We start from the raw sequence: 21,150 nt of genomic DNA on the forward strand, positions 1-21,150 counted from the left end.
TTTGAGAGATTATGTTGACCTGTTGAGTCAACATTTTGTTCTGAGCCAATATGGCGTTCAGAGCATCAATTTCAAGAACTCCTTTCTTCTGAGGTATCCCACTATTCACGGAATTCCTCTCAGAGGTATACATGAACTGGTTGTTTGCAACCATGTCAATGAGTTCTTGAGCCTCTTCAGGCGTTTTCTTCAGGTGAATAGATCCACCTGCAGAATGGTCCAATGACATTTTCGAAAATTCAGATAGACCATAATAGAATATATCTAATAGGGTCCATTCTGAAAACATGTCAGATGGACATCTTTTGGTCAGCTGCTTGTATCTTTCCCAAGCTTCATAGAGGGATTCACCATCTTTTTGTTTGAAAGTTTGAACATCCACTCTCAGCTTGCTCAACGTTTGAGGAGGAAAGAATTTATCCAAGAAGGCAGTGACCAGCTTATCCCAGGAGTCCAGGCTATCCTTAGGTTGTGAATCCAACCATATTCTAGCTCTGTCTCTTACAGCAAAAGGGAAAAGCATGAGTCTGTAGACTTCAGGATCAACTCCATTCGTCTTTACAGTCTCACAGATCTGCAAGAACTCAGTTAAAAACTGATAAGGATCTTCAGATGGAAGTCCATAAAACTTGCAGTTTTGTTGCATTAATGCAACTAGTTGAGGCTTAAGCTCAAAGTTATTGGCTCCAATGGCAGGAATGGAGATGCTTCTTCCATCAAACTTGGATGTTGGCTTTGTGAAGTCACCAAGCATTCTCCTTGCATTATTATTATTATTATTTTCGGCTGCCATGTCCTTCTCTTGTTCGAAAATTTCTGAAAGGTTGTTTCTGGATTGTTGTAATTTAGCTTCTCTTAATTTTCTCTTCAGAGTCCTTTCAGGTTCTGGATCAACTTCAACAAGAGTGCCTTTTTCCCTGTTCCTGCTCATATGAAAGAGAAGAAAACAAGAAGAGAAAGAAGAATCCTCTATGTCACAGTATAGAGATTCCTTTATGTTAGTAGAAGAAGAAAGGGGTAGAAGAATCCAAATACAAGGGATATAAGAAGTTCGGATTCTTAGATGAAGAGAGGTGAAGAGAAGTGTTAGTAATTAATTAATTAAATAGAATAAGAGAAGAGAAAAGAAATTTCGAAAAATAATTTTTGAAAAAGGGGTTAGTGATTTTCGAAAATTAAAGATAAGATAAGTTTAAAATTAAAACTTAAAACAAAAAGAATTTTTGAAAAAGAGATGGAGAATTTTCGAAAATTAGAGAGGGAGAAGTAGTTAGGTGGTTTTGAAAAAGATAAGAAACAAACAAAAAGTTAGTTAGTTGATTGAAAAAGATTTGAAATCAAATTTTGAAAAAGATAAGAGGATAAGAAGTTAGATAAGATATTTTGAAATCAAATTTTGAAAAAGATAAAATTTTTGAAAAAGATAAGATAAAAGATAAAATGATATATTTGAAAAAGATATTTTGAAAAAGATTTAATTTTAAAATTGACTTAACTAACAAGAAACTACAAGATAAGATTCTAGAACTTAAAGATTGAACCTTTCTTAACAAGAAAGTAACAAACTTCAAATTTTTGAACCAATCACATTAATTGTTAGCTAATTTTCGAAAATTTGATAAAAAGATAAGAAAAATATTTTGAAAATATTTTGAAAAATAATTTTTGAAATTTTCGAAAATTATATAAAAAATGAAAAAGATATGATTTTTGAAAAAGATTTTGAAAAGATAAGATTTTTAAAATTGAAATTTTGACTTGACTTGTAAGAAACAACTAATTTTGAAAATTTTTGACTAAGTCAACCCAAAATTTCGAAAATTTGGAGGAAAATAAGGAAAAGATATTTTTTTGATATTTGAATTTTTAATTATGAGAGAGAAAAACAACAAAAATACTCGATGCATGAAATTTTTAGATCAAAACAATGAATGCATGCAAGAATGCTATGAATGTCAAGATGAACACCAAGAACACTTTGAAGATCATGATGAACATCAAGAACATAATTTTGAAAAATTTTTGATGCAAAGAAAACATGCAAGACACCAAACTTAGAAATCTTTAATGTATGAAAAATATGAATGCAAAAATGCACATGAAAAACAACAAAAGACACAAAACAAGAAATCATCAAGATCAAACAAGAAGACTTGTCAAGAACAACTTGAAGATCATGAAGAACACTATGAATGCATGAGATTTTCGAAAAATGCAATAAAAATTTTAAAAACATGCAATTGACACCAAACTTAAAAATTGACTCAAGACTCAAACAAGAAACACAAAATATTTTTGATTTTTATGATTTTCTAATTTTTTTGTATTTTTATTTTATTTTTTTGAAAATATTCTTTTAGAAAAACGAAAATAAAAGAAAAATTTTGAAAAAGATTTTTGAAAAGAAAATTACCCAATCTGAGCAACAAGATGAACCGTCAGTTGTCCATACTCGAACAATCCCCGGCAACGGCGCCAAAAACTTGGTGGACGAAATTGTGATTAAAGAGTTTCAGGCATTGTTAGAGAAGCTCACAACTCCGTTCAACTAACCAGCAAGTGTACTGGGTCGTCCAAGTAATAAACCTTACGTGAGTAAGGGTCGATCCCACAGAGATTGTTGGTATGAAGCAAGCTATGGTCACCTTGCAAATCTTAGTTAGGCGGATTAAATTGGTTTATGGGTTTCGAAAATAGAAATAAGAGAATAGATTATAAAAAGGATAGAAGACTTATGCAGATTCATTGGTGGGAATTTCAGATAAGCGAATGGAGATGCTGCATGGCTCAAGGACGCCTGCTCTCCTATTGCTTCTACTCAATTCTTCTTACTCCTTTCCATGGCAAGCTTTGTATAGGGGTTCACCATCAGCGGTGGCTACTTTCAATCCTCTCGGGAAAATGATCCTATGCGGCTGTCACTCGCACGGCTAATCGTCTGGAGGCATCACCCATGGTTGATGGCTACATCCCATCCTCGCAGTGAAAGCTAATGCTCACGCACTCTGTCACAGTACGGCTAATCACTGGTTGGTTCCCGCTCCTACTGGAATAGAATCCCTTGATTCTTTTGCGTCTGTCACTAACGCCCAGCACTTGCAAGTTTGAAGCACGTCACAGTCATTCATTACCGGAATCCTACTCGGAATACCACAGACAAGGTTAGACTTTCCGGATTCCCAGGATCCTACTCGGAATACCGCAGACAAGGTGAGACTTTCCGGATCCTCATAAATGCCGCCATCTATCTAGCTTATACCACGAAGATTCTGTTGGGGAATCTAAGAGATACACATTCAAGCTCGGTTGCATGTAGAACGGAAGTGGTTGTCAATCACGTGCGTTCATAAGTGAGAATGATAATGAGGGTTAATTATCATCACATTCATCATGTTCTTGGGTACGAATGAATATCTTGGAATAAGAATAAGAGAGATTTGAATAAAAGAAAATAGAATTGCATTAATACTTGAGGTACAGCAGAGCTCCACACCCTTAATCTATGGTGTGCAGAAACTCCACCGTTGAAAATACATAAGTAAAGGGTTCAGGCATGGCCGAATGGCCAGCCCCCAAAACGTGATCACAGGATTCAAAATACAATCCAGGATGATAATATGATAGTAAAAAGTTCTATTTATAATAAACTAGCTCCTAGGGTTTACATGAGTAAGTAATTGATGCATAAATCCACTTCCGGGGCCCACTTGGTGTATGTTTGGGCTGAGCTTGATCAATCCACGAGTTGAGGCTTCTCTTGGAGTTGAACTCCGAGTTATGACGTGTTTTGGGCGTTCAACTCCGGATCATGACGTTTTTCTGGCGTTTAACTCCAGACAGCAGCATGAACTTGGCGTTCAACGCCAAGTTACGTCATCATTCGTCGAATAAAGTATGGACTATTATATATTTCTGGAAAGCCCTGGATGTCTACTTTCCAACGCCGTTGAGAGCGCGCCAATTGGAGTTCTGTAGCTCCAGAAAATCCATTTCGAGTGCAGGGAGGTCAGATTCCAACAGCATCAGCAGTCCTTTTGTCAGCCTTTTTCAGAGTTTTGCTCAAGTCCCTCAATTTCAGCCAGAATTTACCTGAAATCACAGAAAAACACACAAACTCATAGTAAAGTCCAGAAATGTGAATTTAACATAAAAACTAATGAAAACATCCCTAAAAGTAGCTCAAACCTACTAAAAACTATCTAAAAACAATGCCAAAAAGCGTATAAATTATCCGCTCATCACAACACCAAACTTAAATTGTTGCTTGTCCCCAAGCAACTGAAAATCAATTAGGATAAAAAGAAGAGAATATATTATAAATTCCAGAATATCAATGAATATTAATTTAATTAGATGAGCGGGACTTGTAGCTTTTTGTTTCTGAACAGTTTTGGCATCTCACTTTTTCCTTTGAAGTTTAGAGTGATTAGCTTCTCTAGGAACTTAGAATTTCGGATAGTGTTATTGACTTTCCTACTTAAGCATGTTGATTCTTGAACACAGCTACTTATGAGTCTTGGTCGTGGCCCTAAGCACTTTGTTTTCCAGTATTACCACCGGATACACAAATGCCACAGACACATAACTGGGTGAACCTTTTTAGATTGTGACTTAGCTTTGCTATAATCCCCAATTAGTGGTGTCCAGAGCTCTTAAGCACACTCTTTTGCTTTGGATCACGACTTTAACCACTCAGTCTCAAGTTTTTCACTTGGACCTTCATGACACAAGCACATGGTTAGGGACAGCTTGATTTAGCCGCTTAGGCCTGGATTTAATTTCCTTAGGCCCTCCTATCCATTGATGCTCAAAGCCTTGGATCCTTTTTACCCTTGCCTTTTGGTTTTAAGGGCTATTGGCTTTTTCTACTGCTCCTTCTTTTTTTTTTTTCGCAAGCTTCCTTTTTCACTGCTTTTTCTTGCTTCAAGAATCAATTTCATGATTTTTTTCAGATCATCAATAACATTTCTCTTTGTTCATCATTCTTTCAAGAGCCAACAATTTTAACACTCATAAACAACAATATCAAAAGACATATGCACTGCTCAATCATTCATTCAGAAAACAAAAAGTATTGTCACCACATCAATATAATTAAATTAAATTCAAGGATAAATTCGAAATTTATGTACTTCTTATTCTTTTGAATTAAAACATTTTTCATTTAAGAGAGGTGAAGGATTAATGGATTTTATTCATAGCTTTAAGGCATGGTTACATACTAATGATCATGAAATAAAGACACAAAACATAGATAAACATAATACTAAAAACCAAAAACAGAAAGAAATAAAGAACAAGGAATGAATCCACCTTTAGTGGCGTCTTCTTCTTGAAGGACCAATGATGTTCTTCAGCTCTTCTATGTCCCTTCCTTGCCTTTGTTGCTCCTCCCTCATTGCTCTTTGATCTTCTCTTATTTCTTGGAGAATGATGGAGTGCTCATGATGTTCCACCCTTAATTGTTCCACATTATGGCTCAAATCTTCTAAGGAGGTATTGAGTTGCTCCCAATAGTTGTTGGGAGGAAAGTGCATTCCTTGAGGCATCTCAGGAATTTGTTGATGGTGAGCTTCCTCATGTTCTTCTTGAGGGCCGTGAGGAACTTCTCTTGTTTGCTCCATCCTTTTCTTGGTGATGGGCTTGTCTTCTTCAATGGAGACATCTCCATCTATGATAACTCCAGCTGAGTAACATAGATGGCAAATAAGGTGAGGGAAGGCTAGCCGTGCCATGGGTGAGGACTTGTCGGCTATTTTGTAGAGTTCATTGGAGATGACCTCATGAACCTCTACTTCTTCTCCAATCATGATGCTATGGATCATGATGGCCCGATCCACAGTAACTTCAGATCGGTTGCTAGTAGGAATGATGGATCTTTGGATGAACTCCAACCATCCTCTAGCCACATGCTTGAGGTCCAGTCTTCTTAGTTGGACTGGCTTGCCTTTGGAGTCTATTCTCCATTAGGCGCCTACCACACATATGTCCATTAGGACTTGGTCCAACCTTTGATTAAAGTTGACCCTTCTAGTGTAGGGGCGTTCATCTCCTTGCATCATGGGTAAGTGAAACGCCAACCTCACATTTTCCGGACTAAAATCTAAGTATTTCCCCCGAACCATTGTGAGATAGTTCTTTGGATTCGGGTTCATACTTTGATCATGGTTCCTAGTGATCCATGCATTGGCATAGAACTCTTGAACCATCAATATTCCGACTTGTTGCATGGGGTTGGTTATAACTTCCCACCCTCTTCTTTGGATCTCATGTCGGATTTCCGGATACTCATTCTTTTTGAGCTTGAAAGGGACCTCGGGGATCACCTTCTTCTTTGCCACAACATCATAGAAGTGGTCTTGATGGCTCTTGGAGATGAATCTCTCCTTTTCCCATGACTCGGAGGTGGAAGCTTTTGTCTTCCCTTTCCCTTTTCTAGAGGATACTCCGGCCTTAGGTGCCATTGATGGTAATGGAAAAACAAAAAGCTTATGCTTTTACCACACCAAACTTAAAATTTTGCTCGCCCTCGAGCAAGAAAGAAAAGAAAAGGAGAAGAAGAAGAAGAAATAGGGAAGAGAGGGAGAAGAGTTGGTTCGGCTATGTGGGAGAATGTGGGTTTGTGATGTGGGAAAATGAAGAAGAGTGGAAGGGTATTTATAGGGAGAGGGGAGGGTATAGGTTCGGCCAATTTGGGTGGGAATGGGTGGGAAAATGAATTTGAATTTTATGAAGGTAGGTGGGGTTTATGGGGAAGAGGAGGTTGATGTGAATGGTGAATGGGGTAATTGGGAAGAGGAATTGAGGTGATTGGTGAAGGTTTTTGGGAAGTGTGATATGGGGAAGAGTGAAATGAGATTTGGATTAGGAGAGTGTGATTAGGATTAAAGAAAAGGTGGGAATGTGGTAGGTGGGGATCCTGTGGGGTCCACAGATCCTGAGGTAGGGATCTTGTGGGGCCCACAGATCCTGAGATGAAAAGAAATACCATTCCTTCACCATATAGGCATGTAAAATGCCTTTATGCATCATTTTGGCGTTCAAACTCCCATTGATGCACGTTCTGGGCGTTCAACGCCCATGTAATGCATGTTTCTGGCGTTGAACGCCAGTTTCATGCTTGTTACTGGCGTTCAGCGCCAGTTTGTCCTCTCTGTGCACATTCCTGGCATTAAACGCCAGGTTGTTGCTTGTTTCTGGCGTTCAGCGCCAGAATGGTGCTCTGTTCTGGCGTTGAACGCCAGCCAGATGCATCTTACTGGCGTTGAACGCCAGTCTGCGCTGCCTCCAGGGTGAACATTTTTTTCTCCTGTTTTTGACTCTGTTTTTAATTTTTTTGATTTTTTCGTGACTCCTCATGATCATGTACCTAATTAGACACAAAAATAACAAAGAAACAAAATAAAATAAAATTAGATAAATAAATTTGGGTTGCCTCCCAACAAGCGCTTCTTTAATGTCAATAGCTTGACAGTGGCTCTCATGGAGCCACTAGGAGATCAGGTCAATTTTAGTGTGTAGTCCCCACACCAAACTTAGAGTTTGGATATGGAGTTTGAACACCAAACTTAGAGTTTGGTTGTGGCCTCACAACACCAAACTTAGAGTTTGACTGTGTGGGCTCTTCTTGACCTTGAACTGAGAGAAGTTCTTCATGCTTACTCTCTTTTGTCACAGAGGGATGGCCATGTGCCTTAAACACAAGGTAGTCCCCATTCAATTGAAGGACTAACTCACCTCTGTTGACATCTATCACAGCTTCTGATGTGGCTAGGAAAGGTCTTCCTAGGATGATGCATTCATCATCTTCCTTCCTAGTGTCTAGGATTATGAAATCAGCAGGGATGTAAAGGCCTTCAACCTTTACTAGCACGTCCTCTACTATTCCATAAGCTTGTCTCAATGACTTATCTGCCAATTGCAATGAGAACAAGGCAGGTTGTACCTCAATGATTCCCAGCTTCTCCATTACAAAGAGTGGCATAAGATTTATCCCTGACCCCAGATCACATAGAGCTTTTTCAAAGTTCATGGTGCCAATGGTACAAGGTATTAAGAACTTGCCAGGATCTTGTTTCTTTTGAGGTAGAGTTTTCTGAATCCAAGTATCTAGTTCACTAATGAGCAAGGGAGGTTCACTTTCCCAAGTCTCATTACCAAACAGCTTGGCATTCAGCTTCATGATAGCTCCTAAATATTGAGCCACTTGCTCTCCAGTCACATCTTCATCCTCTTCAGAGGAAGAATAGTCTTCAGAGCTCATGAATGGCAGAAGGAGGTTTAGTGGAATCTCTATGGTCTCTAGATGAGCCTCAGATTCCTCTGGATCCTTAATAGGAAACTCCTTCTTGCTTGAAGGACGTCCCAGGAGGTCTTTCTCACTAGGATTTTCGTCCTCCTCCTCCCTAGTGCATTCGGCCACTTTGATCAAATCAATGGCCTTGCACTCTCCTTTTGGATTCTCTTCTGTATTGCTTGGGAGAATACTGGGGGGAGTTTCAATGACTTTCTTACTCAGCTGGCCCACTTGTGCCTCCAAATTTCTAATGGAGGATCTTGTTTCATTCATGAAACTGAAAGTGGCTTTTGATAGATCAGAGAAAATATTGGCTAAATTAGAAGTGTTTTGTTCAGAATTCTCTGTCTGTTGCTGAGAAGATGATGGATATAGCTTACTATTATTCAGCCTATTGCGTCCACCATTGTTAAAGCCTTGTTGAGGCTTTTGTTGATCCTTCCAGGAGAAATTTGGATGATTTCTCCATGATGGATTATAGGTGTTTCCATAAGGTTCACCCATGTAATTAACCTCTGCCATGGCAGGGTTCTCAGGATCATAAGCTTCTTCAGAAGCTACCTCTCTAGTACTGTTGGATGCATGTTGCAATCCATTCAGATTTTGAGAGATTATGTTGACCTGTTGAGTCAACATTTTGTTCTGAGCCAATATGGCGTTCAGAGCATCAATTTCAAGAACTCCTTTCTTCTGAGGTATCCCACTATTCACGGAATTCCTCTCAGAGGTATACATGAACTGGTTGTTTGCAACCATGTCAATGAGTTCTTGAGCCTCTTCAGGAGTTTTCTTCAGGTGAATAGATCCACCTGCAGAATGGTCCAATGACATTTTCGAAAATTCAGATAGACCATAATAGAATATATCTAATAGGGTCCATTCTGAAAACATGTCAGATGGACATCTTTTGGTCAGCTGCTTGTATCTTTCCCAAGCTTCATAGAGGGATTCACCATCTTTTTGTTTGAAAGTTTGAACATCCACTCTCAGCTTGCTCAACTTTTGAGGAGGAAAGAATTTAACCAAGAAGGCAGTGACCAGCTTATCCCAGGAGTCCAGGCTATCCTTAGGTTGTGAATCCAACCATATTCTAGCTCTGTCTCTTACAGCAAAAGGGAAAAGCATGAGTCTGTAGACTTCAGGATCAACTCCATTCGTCTTTACAGTCTCACAGATCTGCAAGAACTCAGTTAAAAACTGATAAGGATCTTCAGATGGAAGTCCATAAAACTTGCAGTTTTGTTGCATTAATGCAACTAGTTGAGGCTTAAGCTCAAAGTTATTGGCTCCAATGGCAGGAATGGAGATGCTTCTTCCATCAAACTTGGATGTTGGCTTTGTGAAGTCACCAAGCATTCTCCTTGCATTATTATTATTATTATTTTCGGCTGCCATGTCCTTCTCTTGTTCGAAAATTTCTGAAAGGTTGTTTCTGGATTGTTGTAATTTAGCTTCTCTTAATTTTCTCTTCAGAGTCCTTTCAGGTTCTGGATCAACTTCAACAAGAGTGCCTTTTTCCCTGTTCCTGCTCATATGAAAGAGAAGAAAACAAGAAGAGAAAGAAGAATCCTCTATGTCACAGTATAGAGATTCCTTTATGTTAGTAGAAGAAGAAAGGGGTAGAAGAATCCAAATACAAGGGATATAAGAAGTTCGGATTCTTAGATGAAGAGAGGTGAAGAGAAGTGTTAGTAATTAATTAATTAAATAGAATAAGAGAAGAGAAAAGAAATTTCGAAAAATAATTTTTGAAAAAGGGGTTAGTGATTTTCGAAAATTAAAGATAAGATAAGTTTAAAATTAAAACTTAAAACAAAAAGAATTTTTGAAAAAGAGATGGAGAATTTTCGAAAATTAGAGAGGGAGAAGTAGTTAGGTGGTTTTGAAAAAGATAAGAAACAAACAAAAAGTTAGTTAGTTGATTGAAAAAGATTTGAAATCAAATTTTGAAAAAGATAAGAGGATAAGAAGTTAGATAAGATATTTTGAAATCAAATTTTGAAAAAGATAAAATTTTTGAAAAAGATAAGATAAAAGATAAAATGATATATTTGAAAAAGATATTTTGAAAAAGATTTAATTTTAAAATTGACTTAACTAACAAGAAACTACAAGATAAGATTCTAGAACTTAAAGATTGAACCTTTCTTAACAAGAAAGTAACAAACTTCAAATTTTTGAACCAATCACATTAATTGTTAGCTAATTTTCGAAAATTTGATAAAAAGATAAGAAAAAGATTTTGAAAATATTTTGAAAAATAATTTTTGAAATTTTCGAAAATTATATAAAAAATGAAAAAGATATGATTTTTGAAAAAGATTTTGAAAAGATAAGATTTTTAAAATTGAAATTTTGACTTGACTTGTAAGAAACAACTAATTTTGAAAATTTTTGACTAAGTCAACCCAAAATTTCGAAAATTTGGAGGAAAATAAGGAAAAGATATTTTTTTGATATTTGAATTTTTAATTATGAGAGAGAAAAACAACAAAAATACTCGATGCATGAAATTTTTAGATCAAAACAATGAATGCATGCAAGAATGCTATGAATGTCAAGATGAACACCAAGAACACTTTGAAGATCATGATGAACATCAAGAACATAATTTTGAAAAATTTTTGATGCAAAGAAAACATGCAAGACACCAAACTTAGAAATCTTTAATGTATGAAAAATATGAATGCAAAAATGCACATGAAAAACAACAAAAGACACAAAACAAGAAATCATCAAGATCAAACAAGAAGACTTGTCAAGAACAACTTGAAGATCATGAAGAACACTATGAATGCATGAGATTTTCGAAAAATGCAATAAAAATTTTAAAAACATGCAATTGACACCAAACTTAAAAATTGACTCAAGACTCAAACAAGAAACACAAAATATTTTTGATTTTTATGATTTTCTAATTTTTTTGTATTTTTATTTTATTTTTTTGAAAATATTCTTTTAGAAAAACGAAAATAAAAGAAAAATTTTGAAAAAGATTTTTGAAAAGAAAATTACCCAATCTGAGCAACAAGATGAACCGTCAGTTGTCCATACTCGAACAATCCCCGGCAACGGCGCCAAAAACTTGGTGGACGAAATTGTGATTAAAGAGTTTCAGGCATTGTTAGAGAAGCTCACAACTCCGTTCAACTAACCAGCAAGTGTACTGGGTCGTCCAAGTAATAAACCTTACGTGAGTAAGGGTCGATCCCACAGAGATTGTTGGTATGAAGCAAGCTATGGTCACCTTGCAAATCTTAGTTAGGCGGATTAAATTGGTTTATGGGTTTCGAAAATAGAAATAAGAGAATAGATTATAAAAAGGATAGAAGACTTATGCAGATTCATTGGTGGGAATTTCAGATAAGCGAATGGAGATGCTGCATGGCTCAAGGACGCCTGCTCTCCTATTGCTTCTACTCAATTCTTCTTACTCCTTTCCATGGCAAGCTTTGTATAGGGGTTCACCATCAGCGGTGGCTACTTTCAATCCTCTCGGGAAAATGATCCTATGCGGCTGTCACTCGCACGGCTAATCGTCTAGAGGCATCACCCATGGTTGATGGCTACATCCCATCCTCGCAGTGAAAGCTAATGCTCACGCACTCTGTCACAGTACGGCTAATCACTGGTTGGTTCCCGCTCCTACTGGAATAGAATCCATTGATTCTTTTGCGTCTGTCACTAACGCCCAGCACTTGCAAGTTTGAAGCACGTCACAGTCATTCATTACTGGAATCCTACTCGGAATACCACAGACAAGGTTAGACTTTCCGGATTCCCAGGATCCTACTCGGAATACCACAGACAAGGTGAGACTTTCCGGATCCTCATAAATGCCGCCATCTATCTAGCTTATACCACGAAGATTCTGTTGGGGAATCTAAGAGATACACATTCAAGCTCGGTTGCATGTAGAACGGAAGTGGTTGTCAATCACGTGCGTTCATAAGTGAGAATGATAATGAGGGTTACTTATCATCACATTCATCATGTTCTTGGGTACGAATGAATATCTTGGGATAAGAATAAGAGAGATTTGAATAAAAGAAAATAGAATTGCATTAATACTTGAGGTACAGCAGAGCTCCACACCCTTAATCTATGGTGTGCAGAAACTCCACCGTTGAAAATACATAAGTAAAGGGTTCAGGCATGGCCGAATGGCCAGCCCCCAAAACGTGATCACAGGATTCAAAATACAATCCAGGATGATAATATGATAGTAAAAAGTTCTATTTATAATAAACTAGCTCCTAGGGTTTACATGAGTAAGTAATTGATGCATAAATCCACTTCCGGGGCCCACTTGGTGTATGTTTGGGCTGAGCTTGATCAATCCACGAGCTGAGGCTTCTCTTGGAGTTGAACTCCGAGTTATGACGTGTTTTGGGCGTTCAACTCCGGATCATGACGTTTTTCTGGCGTTTAACTCCAGACAGCAGCATGAACTTGGCGTTCAACGCCAAGTTACGTCGTCGTCATTCGAATAAAGTATGGACTATTATATATTGCTGGAAAGCCCTGGATGTCTACTTTCCAACGCCATTGAGAGCGCGCCAATTGGAGTTTTGTAGCTCCAGAAAATCCATTTCGAGTGCAGGGAGGTCAGATTCCAACAGCATCAGCAGTCCTTTTGTCAGCCTTTTTCAGAGTTTTGCTCAAGTCCCTCAATTTCAGCCAGAATTTACCTGAAATCACAGAAAAACACACAAACTCATAGTAAAGTCCAGAAATGTGAATTTAACATAAAAACTAATGAAAACATCCCTAAAAGTAGCTCAAACCTACTAAAAACTATCTAAAAACAATGCCAAAAAGCGTATAAATTATCCGCTCATTGTACGAAGGGATTTCTGTCGATTTAGAGACTATATCTACAACGCGACTGTTTTTATGAAATTCTTTATTGGCAAAAATCCTAACGTCAGCCTTTCCCTACGGCGCCTGGTCAACTCTGGTACCTCATCGTCGCCATTGACTATTACACCAACTGGATCGAGGCCGAACCCCTGGCGTCCATCACGGCAGCCCAGTGCAGAAAATTCCTTTGGCGACAGGTCATAACCCGGTTCGGGATCCTCGAAATTGTCATCTCAGATAACGGAACCCAATTCACCGATAGAAAATTCAGAGAATTTCTAGAAGGCATGCATGTATCCCACCGCTTCAGCTCGGTAGAACACCCCCAAACAAACGGGCAAGTGGAATCCGCAAATAAAATAATTGTCAAAGAACTGAAAAAGCGACTCGATGCAGCCAAGGGGCTGTGGGCCGACGAACTCGGGTCAGTTTTATGGTCGTACCGAACAACCCCCCAATCAACCACCGGAGAAACCCCTTTCCGACTAACATACGGCGTGGAGGCTATCATCCCAGTAGAGATAGGAGACCCAAGCCCAAGGAGAACGGTCGGGGGTAATGACGAAGAAGCAGAGCGAGACCTCATCGACGAGGTAAGAAGCATAGCCCACATCAGAGAGCTAGCCTTAAAACAAAGAATCAGTCTAAGGTACAACCACGGCGTCATCCGACGAGAATTCGCACCCAACGACCTCGTCCTACGACGAAACGACGTCGGAGCCCCGACCCCGGGGAAAGGAAAGCTCACCCCCAATTAGGAAGGACCTTACAGAATCAAAGCCGTGATCGGAAAAGGAGCATACAAGCTCGAGCGGCTAAACGGCAAAGAAATCCCGAGGACATGGAACGCCGCCAACTTACGACGATACCACACCTAGACTAACCCCCATTGGTCATCCCTTAACTTTATTTCTTTCTTCTTATATTGTTCCTCTCCTTTGTTTTTTTTTTTTTTGCCCTTTATTTACATTTTAAGTGTCAATATCGGGTACTCTTTCCCGCCATAAACGGAGGGTTTTAACGAGGCCCAACCATTAATAAAATTCCATTAAGCTATTTTTCTCTCCCTAAATGAGGAACAAAAACACGGCTACAACTAGGGGGACTGATCACCCCCCGGCCCAAAGTACGGATATCCACGAGAAATCAACCCCACGACGGTCCATTCGCCCCAAACAAAGGATACGAATAACCAAAATACAGAACAGCTTAAAACGGAATATAGGAAAAGGCCCGAACGGCCTAAACGATATTAAAAGCAAGTCCAAAACCACGAGTTTACGGTTACACGGCCACATGGCCAAAAAAACACAAAACAATCCAAAATAGAAAAGTCACAATAAAAAATTAATCAAGGCTGACAATCTCGCCATCTCGGACAGTCTTAAAAGCTCCCATCACGAACACGTCCGCTCCGGGCACCAACACCAGAGCCTGGGCCCTCATCGTCTCCTCGGTAGCAGCAATAGCCTCTTTCACATCAGCAAGCAACACAGTCTTCTCCTCTCTCAAACCCACAACCTCCGCCTGCAAACCAGCCACCTCATCCTTCAACGTACCAACATCATCCAAAAGCACGGCTGATCGGGACTCGGCATCCGAAGCCTTCCTCCTCTCTTCACCAAGTTGAGACAAAAGTGAAGTCTCAACCTAGGAAAGATGAAGGATCTCAGCACCAGACTCCTCGGATGCCATCATTGCCCGCTCCTTCGCCGACTTGGCATCCGCAAGCAACCCCTTCAGCCTCGCCACCTCGACCTGAGACTGACGAAACTTCTTATCCAAAAGGCCCACCTGTGCCATCACAGGCTCGACCTTCCGAACAATCACAGCAGAACGAAGAAGGGAACGATAAAGAGACTTAGCCTGAAAAGTCACATCACATTCACGGAAAAAATCTTCCATACCAGGCATAAGGAACTGATCGATGAAAGCTGGGGCATCGAAACGGCGATCCATCACCGACGGAACCGCACCTTCCCCATCCACCAAATTCTCACTATCATCATCCTCTGACCGCTTTTGCTTACGAGAAGCACCCTCCGGTGACACCACAACCACGTCGTCATCAGCTCCCACACCCCGACCTAACCCTTCGGTCCCACTGATAAACCCCAATTTGACGGTTTATCTTGTATTGAATTTAGGGTATTTTGTAGACCTTTTCTCACATTTACCCAATGAATTAGCATGGTTTTGTATATTATCCCTTAATTGTGCTTAAGAGTGAAAACATGCTTTTTAGGTCTTAAAATAAATAAATTTAATTCACCTTGATTCCATTAGATGCCTTGATATGTTTGTTATGTGATTTAAGGTTTAGGAGGCAAAGATTGGATCAAGGGAATGAAGAAAGAAAGCATGAAAAGTGGAGAACTCATGAAGAAATGAAAGAACCGGAAAGCTGTCAAGCCGACCTCTTCGCACTTAAATGACCATAACTTGAGCTACAGAGGTCCAAATGATGCAGTTCTAGTTGGGTTGAAAAGCTAACATCCGGGGCTTCGAAACGATATAAGATTTGCTATGGTTGAACCGCGGATGGTGACGCGTACGCGCACTGTACGTGCACGCGTCGTTGCTGCCATATGGTCCACTTAAAGCAATACGTGGCCAGCGAATTCTAAAGCCTTGTGGGCCCAATCCAACTCATTTCTGATGCTATTTAAGCCAAGGATTGAAGGGGGAATGGGGATACTTTTCATACTTTAGAAGTTAGTTACCATTAGTTTAGTTTAGCTTAGTTTAGTAGTGAGAGTTAGTTTCTAGAGAGAGAAGTGAGTTTCTCACTTCTCTCTAGGATTAGGATTAGGATTAGTTCTTAGATCTAGGTTTTAATCTTTGCTTTCTTCTACTTCTACCTTTCAATTATTTGTTGTTACATTCATCTTCCTCTATTCTTTTGTTGTAATTTCCGTTATGTTGTTCTTATACTTTGTTGTAGATCTACTTTTGTTCCTCCTATTCTCTTTCAATTCAATTAGAGGTAATTCATAATAATTGTGTTCATTTGATTTGTTATTGTTTAATTCCTTGCAATTGAGTAGTGTAGATTTACTTTTCTTGCAATTTTACTATGCTTTCCTTTTATGCCTTCCAAGTGTTTGATGAAATGCTTGGTTGGATTTTAGAGTAGAATTTTATACTCTTGGCTTGGAAAGGTAACTTAGGAGCTCTTGAGTTACTAATGTCCAAGTAATTGATGATTGGGATCCATTGACTCTAGTTCTCACTAATTGAATTAGTGAAGAGTTAGGACTTATGGACTAGGATTGATATAGCTCATTTGACTTTCCTTTACTACTAGTTAGAGGATGATTTAATGAGATTAATCCTTGCCAATTCTCATATTGTGGTTAGTGATTAGGATAGAGATCCTTGACCACCAACCCTTGCCAAGACCTTTTTAGGCCTTAGTTTACTTTCTTGCCATTTATCTTTCATGTTTCTTATTAAAACCCCAAAAATAACTCACAACCAATAACAAAACACTTCATTACAATTCCTAGGGAGAACGAACCGAGGTTTGAATACTTCGGTTATTAATTTTAGGGGTTTGTTTTAGTGACAAACAACTTTTTGTATGAAAGGATTAGTGATTGGTTTAGAAACTATACTTGCAACGAGAATTCATTTGTGAAATTCTAAACCATCAAGAATCCAATCATCACCCACCCCCAGTCAATGTGAGATCCTCAGAGACAGTCCTCGCGTCACCACTAGGCCGCGAGGTCGGAGTAGAAGGAGTACCACCCGAAGGAGTCCCCTGAGATAACTGAGCCTTCAACCTTGCAAGAGTTGTCAAACCCCCAGCCATCTCAACTGCAAAAAGAAAAGAAAAGTCTAAGTACCCAACTCGGAAAGCCAAAAAAAAATCTCACACACCAACATAGGTTCGACAGGCAACGGGATCACCCATTACGTCCCGGGGATTAAGAGGACGCTCCCCAAACAACTGCCACAGAACAAGAGTGACGTCCCGATCCTCCGCAGTCAAGAACTCCTGCGTCACCCGAGTAAGGACGGATGGCCCCGCCCCAAAATTCCAATATGTGGGGAACCGTCCCTCACCTTCCAACGTCAACCAAAACGGATGATGTCCCCTTGCAGGACGGACTTTAAAATACCCACTCTTAAACCCATGAAAGGAATCATCATACAAACCGAAGACCCGACGATGAGGCTGAGCTCTAAAAGACACAAACCCCTTCTTGTGCTTCCCCTCCTTAGTCGGAAGGGTACACAAAAAGAGAAAGAGAAAGACATTCACCGAGGCAGGAAGCTCCAAAAACTCACACACAAGCTCGAAAGATCGAATCGCTGCCCAGCTATTCGGATGCAATTGGGACGGCGCCACAGAGCACCAACTCAATAGCTGCTGGACAAAAGGAGAAAAAGGGAGTCGCATGCCAAGTCGGGTGAACATCGCCTCGTACACCCACATCCAATCCGGAACGGTCAGTGAGTCGAGGTTGGTGTAGCAAACCCTCTCATCAACCCCAAGAAGGGAAAGCTCATAATGGCGTTCGGCGTTGCCACCCCCACAAACAGCCCCCTGATCACGGAGCCGCTGGAGGTCCGCCTCCGTCATCCGCGACGGCGTCCCCCACACATCACTAGTAACCCAGGAATAAAGGGAAGGAACACCCCCACTGGGGCCACCGGAGCCCTCATACCTCAGTCCTCCGACGAGCCATACCTAAAACAGCGATGAGCACCACCGTCAGCCAAACCTCGCGGTAGAAAACGGTGGAAGAAACCAAATAGACATCACTACGCACTACTAAACAGTGGCGCTCATCCCCCTCACAAAACCTACTACCCCATGGAAGGCAAGAACCACCATACAGAGACCATCATATGCCAGACACAATCCCAACCCATACTAAACAAACATAAAACAAAAATAGCTTTGCAGACAAATACAAATCACATAAGAGATAGAGAAGGATACCAACCTGATAACGCGGAAGATGAGCCTGAAAACAATGGAGCAAGGAAGCAGAAAACTCAAACTCGAAGAAACACTATACACAACAGAGAGAAGGAGATTTTTTCAAAAAGAGAGTTAGAGAGAAATGAAACAAACGAGGAAAGTAAGAAGGAAAGCCAAAACGGTTTCAAAAAGGGCAGAAAGACGCCAATAACCCTGAAAAGTAGAAAGAAATGTAGGGGCAACAAGGGAAATTCACTTAAAAATATCCCCTCACAATAAATGCCCCCTCGGAGAAGAAAACCAATGAAGAACGCCTCGAAAAACGCAACGGGCGCAGGGAAACAGAAGAGTCGCGCTAGACCAAAACGGCCAAACCAAAACTTCGGCACAGCCATACAAAGCAGGGCCGACACACCGACCTCTCTTCAAAAAAGAATCAGGCGACTACCCGAGAAAAACAAAAGAAGGCCACCAATGGTCAAAACTACACCTCCCAGCGATAGACCGACCTCGCTTGCTCTCCCGTTGCGGGGGCAACTGTTCCGGACCCGACCCACGGATCCCGCAGCCCGGGATGATCCTTAAACCCAGTCACCCAGGTCCGGCCCATCGGAACCTTCTGGAGGGTTCCGATGTGCCCGTAGGAGTTCCCAACCAACTTACGAATTCAAACGTCTCCCTTATCTTGACCAAATAAGATAAGATAAGACATCCACCATCACTTATAAATAGAGGACCCAGGCCCCTTCAGGTAATCATCCATTCCTCACATCTTATACCTTTCAGATCCATTCTGACTTGAGCGTCGGAGTGTCTTTGCAGGTACTTCCCTCCATTGTTCCAGTCAAACGATCCGGCATCTGCCTCGACTCGCAAGTTCCCGATCCATCCCTCAACCCGTACAAGAAACATCCACTATGTAGTTTACAGTGTGAGCACTGAAATTTGTGGCATCACATAAAGCTAGAATAATTAATTTGATCCAATAATCATGAACCAATTAAATCTTTATGGAAAGGTCAACGAGTTCCATATATACTGGGACACTATTATCACATTATTATGCAAGGGTTTGAAAGAATATAAACGTTATTGAGCAGTGCTTCTTCCTTTACTCATTAGGTTAACAAAACTATAATAAGATATGGTTCTCATTATTGATATAGTGGCCTCATAATGTATGGATCTCCTTCGTCCGTATGCTAGGAATTAAGAAAGCAGACCAGAGTCACGAATAATGACTGACATTATATTGACGTCATCATGACGTTGCTGTCATCACAATTACGACCTTCATAAATATAATTTCAATAAGGAAAAGTCTAGAGGACCAGCAATTTTGTTGAATTTTGGCCAGCATATAACTAGCAGAGGAAGGTGAGTCATTGGATGAAATCTCACACCAATCTCACACCATCAAATCATTATTGATGGCTAATTGATGGCTAACAATCACAAAAATTGCTGACCCCCTAACATTGTTCTTTGAATAAAATATAATTTTTATCTTTGATACTCTGTAATTTTTTATAAAACTATTTTTAACGTTTAATTTAATTTAAATTTTTTAATATTTTTTATTTGTATAAGTTATTTTTAGACACTAACTCAATCTAAAATATTAAGAATAAAATTAAAAAAGTTAATAGTTAAATATTTAAATTCATCCATGAAAGATTATCTATTTTTTAAATTAGTATTTAAAAGATTTTTTTTAATCACATTAGTCCTTAAAAGATAAAACGTAAGTCAAATTGATCCTTCCGTTAGTTAGATGATAACGGCATGATGACGTATCACGTTAAGTGCCACATGGCGTGATGACGTGACAGGTTAATGCCACATGTCACAATATGATTGGTTGACGTGTCAGGTCAGTGACACTTAGCATGTCACGTATCACTTGACGTAAAAAAAAGTTATTTATAATCAAAATCGTCCGTAAAAGTTTAGACGTCATTTTCATTCTTAAAATTTTAAAAAGTAATCAAATTAGTCCTTATATAAATTTCTTTTATTTTTTTTCATAATATTAAATTTGAAGTATTTTTTATAGTACTAATTTTAATAATATTTTTTATACCTTAATAAATAAAATTTTTTTTACATAAAATAATAAAAATAATTAAATTATTATAAAATTATTTTGTTATTTGTATTTTAAATTTTATATTTTCAAATTGTAATTTTTTATAGTGACATTTTTTTATTTAAACAAATTTATCAAATTATTGTTGATTATATGTTTAAAAATTTAATATTTTAAGTTTATAATTTTTTCAAAATAACTACTATATTTATTTAGTGAGATATAAAAAATTAAAACATTTAAAATAACTATTATATTTATTCAGTAAAATTTAAAATGTTTAATTTCTCGTTTGTTAATATTTTAAAATAACTACTATATTTATTTAGTGAGATATAAAAGATTAGAACATTTAAAATAACTACTATATTTATTTAGTAAAATCCAAAATATTAAAACTATATTTTGGATTTCACTAAATAAATATAGTAATTATTTTAAATATTTTAAACTTTTATATTTCCCTCTATAAATATAGTAGTTATTTTAAAAAAATATATTAAAATATTAAGATTCAATAAGTGATCTCACAAATCGATTTTTCAATTATTAAGTTCTATCATATATAGTAAATAATAATAGAAATTATAATTTTAAAAAATTTAAAAGATTTAAATTTTAAAATAAATATTATATTATATAATAAGATTTAAAATATTAAATTTTTAAATATATAATCAACAATAATTTGATAAATTCTTTTAAATAAAAAAATTGCTATAAAAAGAATTATATTTTAAAAATATAAAATTTAAAATACAAATGACAAAATAATTTTATAATAATTTAAATTATTTTTATTATTTTATGTAAGAAAATTTTATTTATTAAAGAATAATATTAAAATTAGTACTATAAAAAATACTTTAAATTTAATATTATAAAAAAATAAAAGAAATTTATATAAAAATTAATTTAATTAATTTTTAAAATTTTTAAGAATAAAAATGACTTATATCTAAATTT

General features: G+C 38.1%; 2 non-coding genes across 2 annotated transcripts; both read left to right on the forward strand.

Annotated features, from left to right (window-relative positions):
- Positions 1–287: 287 nt before the first annotated feature.
- LOC112763569 (small nucleolar RNA R71) lies at positions 288–391 on the forward strand. Its single transcript, XR_003182899.1, has one exon. It is a non-coding gene; the product is annotated as a small nucleolar RNA R71 (small nucleolar RNA).
- Positions 392–9,185: 8,794 nt separating this feature from the next.
- LOC112763574 (small nucleolar RNA R71) lies at positions 9,186–9,289 on the forward strand. The gene has a single exon (XR_003182900.1). It is a non-coding gene; the product is annotated as a small nucleolar RNA R71 (small nucleolar RNA).
- Positions 9,290–21,150: the final 11,861 nt, after the last annotated feature.

This window comes from Arachis hypogaea, chromosome 2 (genome assembly GCF_003086295.3).
Source record: "Arachis hypogaea cultivar Tifrunner chromosome 2, arahy.Tifrunner.gnm2.J5K5, whole genome shotgun sequence".
NCBI lineage: Eukaryota > Viridiplantae > Streptophyta > Magnoliopsida > Fabales > Fabaceae > Arachis > Arachis hypogaea.